At 42.4% G+C, this 11,226-nt stretch overlaps 1 long non-coding RNA gene across 1 annotated transcript; it reads right to left on the reverse strand.

The window, feature by feature from the left end:
• Positions 1 to 236: 236 nt before the first annotated feature.
• Positions 237 to 10,829, reverse strand: LOC134208102 (uncharacterized). Its single transcript, XR_009978498.1, has 2 exons — positions 10,463 to 10,829; positions 237 to 534 (listed from the first exon to the last, which is right to left on the reverse strand). It is a non-coding gene; the product is annotated as an uncharacterized LOC134208102 (long non-coding RNA).
• Between the last annotated feature and the right edge of the window lie 397 nt (positions 10,830 to 11,226).

An 11,226-nucleotide genomic window follows, 5' to 3' on the forward strand; every position in this document is an offset into this window, starting at 1 on the left:
TGCAACCCGTTGAGTCCATCGATTGTTTAATATTACATCGTGCGATGTACTAGAGAGCTTGCTGTGTAATAAACAGGAGCGACGTAGTTTCTATCGATGTAATCAATAAGATGATGTAACTGAAGCGATGTAAACGATTGTGATGTAAAACCGTCCAAAATGCATGGCATTGAATGGAATTTTTGGGTGTTTCGGTTCTCATAGTGCGGTTTGGGCCGTGTTTATATAATACAACATACATTTGCATATAAAATATTATTTAATTGTTCATATCTTATTTCTATAGGAATTTAAACAATAAAAATTATTACGATTTATGCCGATTTATGGGTGCGCTTGAGCAGATTCGTAGAATGGTGAATTTCACTGTCGATGATCATAAATTATGATTTGTTGTCCTGACCGTTTGTCCATTTAACGGCAAAATGCAGCGTAATCGAACGAACTTTGGATCCAGTGAAATACAGTTCCAGAGTTACCGTATAAATAACATAATCGAGCGGCACGAAAATCGATGCCATTTGATGTCAAATGCTGAAAAATGAAACATATTTTAGTAGGGTTGATGAAGAACGGTTTATTTAAGATGGTCCTTAAAGATAATTTATAAATATAACAGAACAAAAGTAAACCTGCCGGAGGGGGCCGAAGGAAATCCTTCTAGGATTCCGAACTTCTGGAATCCTAAAAAGAACCCTTTTGGAAATCCGAAGAAATTGCTTATCTTGTAAAGGCTGATAATGGATTTTTCCAGAATACCAGAAAAATCTTGGAATCAATTTTTCAGAGATTCCGGCACAAATCCTAAATGCTTTCCGACAAGAGTCCTTCAGCTTCAGGGATTCCGAAGAGAATCCTTTAGGGATAACTTGAGGGATTCCTTTAGGGTAGAGTCCTATAAGAAAAGTACCACTATGTCCCACGTTTGACAGGTCTCCTTCTCGTTTGGAACGCGCATTTGTATGAAACTGACAGACGACTCTGTTCCAATTCTGACCCTTGACGACACCGTTATTATAGTCACTGTACTTTAGGGAATTCTTTAGGGAATCCTTTAGGGATTTCTTTAGGGGATCTTTTAGGGATTTCTTTGGGGAACCCTTTAGGGATTCAAGGATTCCGAAGGGATTCCAACGGCAATTCTTTAACGATTTCTTCAAGAAATTCCAAATCGATTCCTTCAGAGATTCCAAAGCGATTCTTTCAGGGACTCCGAAAAGAACCCTCCAAGTACTCCTACGGAAATCCTACAGCAATTTTTTAGGGATTCCAAAGGGAATCCTTTAGGGATTCCAAAGGGAATCCTTTAGGGATTCCAAAGGGAATCCTTTAGGGATTCCAAAGGGAATCCTTTAGGGATTCCAAAAAAAAATCCTTTAGGGATTCCAAAGGAATCCTTTAGGGATTCCAAAGGAATCCTTTAGGATTCCAAAGGAATCCTTTTGGGATTCCAAAAGGAATCCATTGGGGATTCCAAAAGGAATCCTTTGGGGATTCCCAAGGGAATCCTTTGGGATTCCAAAGGAATCCTTTTGGGATTTCAAAGGAATCCTTTTGGGATTCCAAAGGAATCCTTTTGGGATTCAAAGAATAGGATTCAAAGGAATCCTTTGGGGATTCCAAAGGGAATCCTTTGGGAATTCCAAAAGGAATCCTTTGGGGATTCCAAAGGGAATCCTTTTGGGGATTCCAAAGGGAATCCTTTTGGGGATTCCAAAGGGAATCCTTTTGGGGATTCCAAAGGGAATCCTTAAATGATTCCAAAGGGAATCCTTTAGGGATTCCAAAGGGAATCCTTTAGGGATTCCAAAGGGAATCCTTTAGGGATTCCAAAGAGAATCCTTTAGGGATTCCAAAGGGAATCCTTTAGGGATATTCGGTAGGTAAGTCTGTAGGGATTCCGACGGCAATTTTAGCGATTTCTTCAAGAAATCCCAAATCAATTCCATCGGAGATTCCAAAGCGATTCTTTCAGGGACTCCGAAAAGAACCCTCCAAGTACTCCTACGGAAGTCCTACAGCAATTTTTTAGGGATTCCATAGGGAATCCTTTAGGGATTCCAAAAGGGAATCCGTCTAGAATCCTTAAAGGATTCCCTCTAGAATCCTTAAAGGATTCCCTCTAGAATCCCTAAAGGATTCCCTCTGGAATCCCTAAAGGATTCCCTCTGGAATCCCTAAAGGATTCCCTCTGGAATGCTTAAAGGATTCCTTGAATCCCTAAAGATTCCTCTGAATCTAAAGGATTCCTCTGGAATCCCTAAAGGATTCCCTCTGAATCTAAAGGATTCCTCTGGAATCCTAAAGGATTCCTCTGGAATCCCTCAAAGGATTCCTCTGAATCCCTAAAGGATTCCTCTGAATGATCCTGAATCTAAAGGATCCTCTGAACTCAGGATCCTCTGAATCCTAAAGGATTCCTCTGAATCCTAAAGGATTCCTCTGAATCTGATTCCTCTGAACTGAATCCTAAAGGATTCCTCTGGAATCCCTAAAGGATTCCTCTGGAATCCCTAAAGGATTCCTCTGGAATCCTAAAGTTCCTCTGGAATCCTAAAGGATCCCTCTGGAATCCCTAAAGGATTCCTCTGGAATCCTAAAGGATTCCTCTGGAATCCTAAAGGATTCCTCTGGAATCCCTAAAGGATTCCTCTGGAATCCCTAAAGGATTCCTCTGGAATCCCTAAAGGATTCCTCTGGAATCCCTAAAGGATTCCTCTGGAATCCCCAAAGGATTCCTCTGAATCCCTAAAGGATTCCTCTGAATCCCTAAAGGATTCCCTCTGGAATCCCTAAAGGATTCCTCTGGAATCCCTAAAGGATTCCCTCTGGAATCCTAAAGGATTCCTCTGGAATCCCTAAAGGATTCCCTCTGGAATCCCTAAAGGATTCCTCTGGAATCCTAAAGGATTCCTCTGGAATCCCTAAAGGATTCCTCTGGAATCCCTAAAGGATTCCCTCTGGAATCTAAAGGATTCCTCTGGAATCCTAAAGGATTCCCTCTGGAATCTAAAAGGATTCCTCTGGAATCTAAAGGATTCCTCTGGAATCCCTAAAGATTCCCTCTGGAATCCCTAAAGGATTCCTCTGAATCCCTAAAGGATTCCTCTGGAATCCTAAAGGATTCCTCTGAATCCTAAAGGATTCCTCTGAATCCTAAAGGATTCCTCTGGAATCCCTAAAGGATTCCTCTGGAATCCCTAAAGGATTCCTCTGGAATCCCTAAAGGATTCCCTCTGGAATCTAAAGGATTCCTCTGGAATCCCTAAAGGATTCCCTCTGGAATCTAAAGTTCCCTCTGGAATCCTAAAGGATTCCTCTGGAATCCTAAAGGATTCCCTCTGGAATTCCTAAAGGATTCCCTCTGGAATCCCTAAAAGGATTCCCTCTGGAATCCTAAAGGATTCCTCTGGAATCCTAAAGGATTCCCTCTGGAATCCTAAAGGATTCCTCTGGAATCCCTAAAGGATTCCTCTGGAATCCCTAAAGGATTCCTCTGGAATCCTAAAGGATTCCTCTCTGAATCCCTAAAGGATTCCTCTGGAATCCCTAAAGGATTCCTCTGGAATCCCTAAAGGATTCCTCTGGAATCCCTAAAGGATTCCCTCTGGAATCCTAAAGGATTCCCTCTGGAATCCTAAAGGATTCCTCTGGAATCCCTAAAGGATTCCCTCTGGAATCCTAAAGGATTCCTCTGGAATCCTAAAGGATTCCTCTGGAATCCCTAAAGGATTCTCTGGAATCCTAAAGGATTCCCTCTGGAATCCCTAAAGGATTCCTCTGGAATCCCTAAAGGATTCCTCTGGAATCCTAAAGGATTCCCTCTGGAATCCCTAAAGGATTCCTCTGGAATCCCTAAAGGATTCCTCTGGAATCTAAAGGATTCCTCTGGAATCCTAAAGGATTCCTCTGGAATCTAAAGGATTCCCTCTGGAATCCCTAAAGGATTCCTCTGGAATCCCTAAAGGATTCCTCTGGAATCCTAAAGGATTCCTCTGGAATCCCTAAAGGATTCCTCTGGAATCCTAAAGGATTCCTCTGGAATCCCTAAAGATTCCCTCTGGAATCCCTAAAGGATTCCTCTGAATCTAAAGGATTCCTCTGGAATCCTAAAGGATTCCCTCTGGAATCTAAAGGATTCCTCTGGAATCCTAAAGGATTCCCTCTGGAATCTAAAGGATTCCTCTGGAATCCCTAAAGGATTCCTCTGGAATCTAAAGGATTCCCTCTGGAATCCCTAAAGGATTCCTCTGGAATCCTAAAGGATTCCTCTGGAATCCCTAAAGGATTCCTCTGGAATCCCTAAAGGATTCCTCTGGAATCCTAAAGGATTCCCTCTGGAATCCCTAAAGGATTCCCCTCGGAATCCCTAAAGAATTCCCCTCGGGATCCGTAAAGGATTCCCCTCGGAATCCGTAAAGGATTCCCCTCGGAATCCCTAAAGGATTCCCCTCGGAATCCCTAAAGGATTCCTCTTGGAATCCCTAAAGGATTCCTCTTGGAATCCCTAAAGGATTCCTCTTGGAATCCCTAAAGGATTCCCCTTGGAATACCTGAAGGATTCCCCTTGGAATACCTGAAGGATTCCCCTTGGAATCCTTAGAGGAATCCCCTTGGAATCCCTAAAGGATTCCTCTGGAATCCTAAAGGTTCCTCTGGATTCCCTCTGGAATCCTAAAGGATTCCTCTGGAATCCTAAGAGTTCCCTCTGGAATCCCCTAAAGGTTCCTCTGGAATCTAAAGGATTCCCTCTGGGAATCCCTTAAAGGATTCCCTCTGGAATCCTAAAGGATTCCCTCTGGAATCTAAAGGATTCCTCTGGAATCCCTAAAGGATTCCCTCTGGAATCCCTAAAGGATTCCTCTGGAATCCCTAAAGGATTCCCTCTGGAATCTAAAGGATTCCCTCTGGAATCCCTAAAGGATTCCTCTGGAATCCCTAAAGGATTCCCTCTGGAATCCTAAAGGATTCCTCTGGAATCCCTAAAGGATTCCTCTGGAATCTAAAGATTCCTCTGGAATCCCTAAAGGATTCCTCTGGAATCCCTAAAGGATTCCTCTGGAATCCCTAAAGGATTCCTCTGGAATCTAAAAGGATTCCTCTGGAATCTAAACGATTCCCTCTGGAATCCCCAAAAGGATTCCTCTGGAATCCCTTAAGGATTCCCTCTGGAATCCCTAAAGGATTCCCTCTGGAATCCCTAAAGGATTCCCTCTGGAATCCCTAAAGGATTCCCTCTGGAATCCCTAAAGGATTCCCTCTGGAATCCCTAAAGGATTCCCTCTGGAATCCCTAAAGGATTCCCTCTGGAATCCCTAAAGGATTCCCTCTGGAATCCCTAAAGGATTCCCTCTGGAATCTCTAAAGGATTCCCTCTGGAATCCCTATAGGATTCCCTCTGGAATCCCTAAAGGATTCCTTCTGGAATCCCTAAAGGATTCCCTCTGGAATCCTAAAGGATTCCCTCTGGAATCCCTAAAGGATTCCTCTGGAATCCCTAAAGTTCCTCTGGAATCTAAAGGATTCCTCTGGAATCCCTAAAGGATTCCCTCTGGAATCTAAAGGATTCCCTCTGGAATCCTAAAGGATTCCTCTGGAATCCCTAAAGGATTCCTCTGGAATCTAAAGGATTCCCTCTGGAATCCCTAAGGATTCCTCTGAATCCCTAAGATTCCTCTGAATCCCTAAAGGATTCCTCTGAGATCCTAAAGGATTCCCTCTGGAATCCCCAAAGGATTCCTCTGAATCCTAAAGTTCCTCTGGAATCTAAAGGATTCCCTCTGGAATCCCTAAAGGATTCCTCTGGAATCCCTAAAGGATTCCTCTGGAATCCTAAAGGATTCCTCTGAATCCCTAAAGGATTCCTCTGGAATCCCTAAAGGATTCCTCTGGAATCCTAAAGGATTCCTCTGGAATCTAAAGTTCCTCTGGAATCTAAAGTTCCTCTGGAATCTAAAGGATTCCCTCTGGAATCTAAAGTTCCTCTGGAATCCCTAAAGGATTCCTCTGGAATCCTAAAGGATTCCCTCTGGAATCTAAAGGATTCCTTCTGGAATCCCTAAAGGATTCCCTCTGGAATCCCTAAAGGATTCCTCTGGAATCCCTTAAAGGATTCCCTCTGGAATCCCTTAAAGGATTCCCTCTGGAATCCCTTAAAGGATTCCCTCTGGAATCCCTTAAAGGATTCCCTCTGGAATCCCTTAAAGGATTCCTCTGGAATCCCTAAAGGATTCCCTTTGGAATCCCCAAAAGGATTCCCTCTGGAATCCTAAAGGATTCCCTCTGGAATCCCTAAGCGATTCCCTCTGGAATCCCTGAGCGATTCCCTCTGGAATCCCTAAGCGATTCCCTCTGGAATCCCTAAAGGATTCCTTCTGAAATCCCTAAAGGATTCTCTCTGGAATTCCTAAAGGATTCCCCCTGGAATCCCTAAAGGATTCCTCTGGAATTCTAAAGGATTCCTCTGGAATCCCTAAAGGATTCCTCTGGAATCCCTAAAGGATTCCTCTGGAATCCCTAAAGGATTCCTCTGGAATCCCTAAAGGATTCCCTCTGGAATCCCTAAATAATTCCCTCTGGAATTCCTAAAGGATTCTCTCTGGAATCCCTAAAGCATTCCCTCTGGAATCCCTAAAGGATTCGCTTCGCAATCCCTAAAGGGTTTACTTTGTAATCCATAAAGGGTACGCTTTGCAATCCCTAAAGGATTCGCTTTGTAATCCCTAAATGATTCGAATTACAATCCCTAAAGACTTTGCTTATCAATCCCTAAAGCATTCGCTTTGCAATCCCTAAAGCATTCGCTTTGCAATCCCAAAAGGATTCGCTTCGCAATCCCTAAAGGGTTTGCTTTGTAATCCCTAAAGGGTACGCTTTGCAATCCCTAAAGAATACGCTTTGCAATCCCTAAACGATTCGAATTACAATCCCTAAGGGGTTTGCATTGCAATCCCTAAAGGATTCGCTTTGCAATCCGTAAAGCATTACCTGAAGGATTCGCTTTGCAATCCCTAAAGGATTCGCTTTGCAATCCCTAAAGAATTCTCTAAAGCATTCGCTTTGCAATCCCAAAAGGATTCGCTTCGCAATCCCTAAAGGGTTTGCTTTGTAATCCCTAAAGGGTACGCTTTGCAATCCCTAAAGGATTCGCTTTGCAATCCCTAAACGATTCGAATTACAATCCCTAAAGACTTTGCTTTGCAACCACTAAAGGGTTTGCATTGCAATCCCTAAAGGATTCGCTTTGCAATCCGTAAAGCATTACCTGAAGGATTCGCTTTGCAATCCCAAAAGGATTCGCTTTGCAATCCCTAAAGGATTTGCTTTGTAATCCCTAAAGAGTACACTTTGCAATCTCTAAAGGATTCGCTTTACAATCCCTAAACGATTCGAATTGCAATCCCTAAAGTATTCGCTTTGCAATCCGTAAAGCATTGCCTAAAGGATTCGCTCTGCAATCCCTAGAGAAATCGCTTTGCAATCCGTAAAGCATTACCTAAAGGATTCGCTTTAAAATTCTCAAAGATTCGCTTTGCAATCCCAAAAGGATTCGCTTTGCAATCCCCAAAGAAATCACTTTGCAATCCCTAAGGGATTCGCTTTGCAATACCTAAAGCATTCGCTTTGCAATCCATAAAGCATTCGCTTTGCAATCCCAAAAGGATTCGCTTCGCTTTGCAATCCCTAAAGCATTCGCTTTGCAATCCCAAAAGGATTCGCTTCGCAATCCCTTAAGGGTTTGCTTTGTAATCCCTAAAGGGTACGCTTTGCAATCCCTAAAGGATTCGCTTTGCAATCCCTAAACGATTCGAATTACAATCCCTAAAGACTTTGCTTTGCAATCACTAAAGGGTTTGCATTGCAATCCCTAAAGGATTCGCTTTGCAATCCGTAAAGCATTACCTGAAGGATTCGCTTTGCAATCCCTAAAGGATTCGCTTTGAAATCCTCAAAGATTCGCTTTGCAATCCCAAAAGGATTCGCTTTGCAATCCCTAAAGGATTTGCTTTGTAATCCCTAAAGAGTACACTTTACAATCCCTAAAGGATTCGAATTGCAATCCCTAAAGTATTCGCTTTGCAATCCGTAAAGCATTGCCTAAAGGATTCGCTCTGCAATCCCTAGAGAAATCGCTTTGCAATCCGTAAAGCATTACCTAAAAGATTCGCTTTGCAATCCCAAAAGGATTCGCTTTGCAATCCCTAAAGAATTCTCTAAAGGATTCGCTTTGCAATCCCCAAAGAAATCGCTTTGCAATCCCTAAGGGATTCGCTTTGCAATACCTAAAGCATTCGCTTTGCAATCCATAAAGCATTCGCTTTGCAATCCCTTAAAGGATTCTCTTTGCAATCCCTAAAGGATTTGGTTTGCAATCCCTAAACGGTTTGAATTGAAATCCCCAAAGTTTTCGCTTTGCAATCTCTAAAGGGTTTGCATTGCAATCCCTAAAGGATTCGCTTTGCAATCCCCAAAGGATTCGCTTTGCAATCCCTAAACGATTCGAATTGCAATCCCTAAAGTATTCGCTTTGCAATCACTAAAGGGTTTGCTTTGCAATCCCTAAAGGATTCGCTTTGCAATCCGTAAAGCATTGCCTAAAGGATTCGCTTTGCAATTCCTAAAGAATTCGCTTTGGAATCCCGAAAATATTTCATTTGGAATTTCAAAAGAATTCCCTAATAGAATCCTTAAAGAATTCCCTTCGGCATCGCTAAGGAATTCCCTTTGGAATCTCTAAAGAATTCCTTTTGGAACCCCTAAAAAATCCCTTTGGAATCCCTATGGAATTCCTTCTGGAATCTGTAGAGAATTTCATTTCGAATCCCTAAAGGATTCCCGTCGGAATCCCAAAGGGTGAAGCCAGAGTAGACGCGTCCACGTGATGTGACAGTGTAATTATATACTGCCGTGAATCGCATATCTGTCCCATCTTTGCTGGATTTCCTATTCATATGGGACAAATATGCGATTCACGGCAGTATAGTTCATTGATAATAATTGTTATTCTTTTGCCTGAGCCGCGACGCATCGCACGTCACGTTCACTCTGGCGGGCATCCAAAGGATTCCCTAAAGGGTTCCCTTTGGAATCACTAAAGGATTCCCCTTGAAATCCCTAAATTGATCCCTTTTCGTATACCTAAAGGATTGCCTTCAGAATCCCCAAAGGATTTGCTTTGGAACCCCTAAAGGATTCCCTTCGGAAAGAAATTCTGTCGGAGTATTCCCGTCTGAATCACTGAAGGATTTCCGTCGGAATCCCGAAAGGCTTTCTCTTGGAATCGCTAAAAGAATTTCCTTCAAAATGAATGAAAAATTCCTGCCGGAATTCATGAAGGATTGCCGTTTGAATCTCTGAAGGACCCCAGTCGGAATATCTGGACGAATCCCGATGGAATCTCTAAAGAATGCATTCTTTAGTGCTTCATGTGCACTAGTGCACATGTGCTTCAAAACCCCTGAAGTATTTCCGTCGGAATCCCTGAAGGATTACAGTAAGACGGAAAGCCTAAAGGATTCGTTTCTGAATCTTCGAAAGATTTCCGTCAGAATCCCTGAAAGATTCTTGTCGGAATCCGTAAAAGATTCTTGTTGGAATCCCTAAAGAATTCCCGTCTGAACCCCTGACGGACTCTCATCGGAATCACTGACAGATTTCGGTGGGAGTCCCTAGAGGACGCATATCGGAAACCCTGAAGGATTCATGTCGAAATACTGAAGAATTATTGTTGGAATCGCTGAAGGATTCCCTTCGGAATACGTGAAGGATTCTATAACAAAAGGTTTCCGTCTGGATTAGCTAAGACTTCATTATCCCAAATGGTTCGAATTTCTAGAAGTGTTTCGTTCATAATACTAAAAAGTTTCTATTTAAAATCCCAGGAATTCCAGAAGTTTTCTGTTTTGAGTATAAGAATGGTTCATTTTACCGGTTTTGTATTTCAGAAGAAGGATACCATAAAAAAAAAACCTGAAAAAATCCGTTAGAATCACCAGAAGGAATTAGTTTTTAATCTCAGGATTGTATTCAGAGTACCAGTACGATTCGAAGCTTCAGAAGATACCACAGGTAAGTCTATAATGCTGTCCAATGAGCAGCTCGAAGTTATTCCCATCCCTCTTATGCCCATTTGTTGACAAAAAAGAACGAGCAGGACGGGAACAACTTCGAGCTGCTCATTGGACAGCACTTATGACTTCCGAAAAACTAACTTCTAAACCCTGGCGGTATCTCAATATTTGAATACATATAGCATTAACAGACAAATATATAACGAATCATAAAACCAGACGCCCAGTCAGCCAAGCAGCTGGATCGTAGAAGCATAATTCACATTGTGATATTCTTCACATATGAATATGTTTATGCAAAAGTTGCGTCAATGCCATAAAACCCGCTTAATGTTTTTAATTGTGAAAAAGTACAACAAACTAATAGAACGAATAAATAGGAAATTCAATACCTGCGTTGTTGTGGGAAAACAAAGGCGAGTAGCCCTTCCAGCTATAGTCGATGCATTTTACTCCCTCTGCTGTACTGCAACCGATATATTCCCCGACTGCCAGTCGGATTGGACATCAACAAATTGTTTGCTTGGGGACGATCCGGAAGCCATGACCATTGCAGCGGCACTGCTGGTTTCCTCAGTTACTTCGATTGGTCGACGGCCATCGACGATTGATGACGGCGACAAGGAAGTGAAAATGATCACATTCACAGCATCCCGGATCCGGCCAGAGCCGTATGAATCAGCTGACAGTCCGGTTGTCCACATTTCTTGAGCAGGACCCGCAGCGAGATCGAAGATCGGAACATAGTTTTCCTTACCTGAAACAGGAAGTATGACGGCTTTTAAAATATAATAAAGGCGTGCAACCCACTTTCCGTGGGTGCTGGAATAGACGCGATGAAGACGGACGCCGGACGTCGACAGTTAGAGCAAATCCGGAATAAGGCATTTTATGAGACAGATCGAAACAGCTGCTTTTCTCGTGTTTATCTACTTTGACAATTAGTGGGAGCCCGTTTGTTTGGTAATTTCGCGCCGAACATTCCGATGGGTCCCATCATCAATTCTGCCTGTTTTACTTTTCGTCTACCAGGGTTTTAGAACATAGTTTTTCATATGATTCTTAAAATGTATCGTTAGATAATTCATATAATTGCATTCTAAGCATGAAATGCTGAAGAAAACACGAATGAAAAGTAAAACGTTACAAACATTAT

This window comes from Armigeres subalbatus, chromosome 1 (assembly GCF_024139115.2).
Source record: "Armigeres subalbatus isolate Guangzhou_Male chromosome 1, GZ_Asu_2, whole genome shotgun sequence".
Lineage (NCBI taxonomy): Eukaryota > Metazoa > Arthropoda > Insecta > Diptera > Culicidae > Armigeres > Armigeres subalbatus.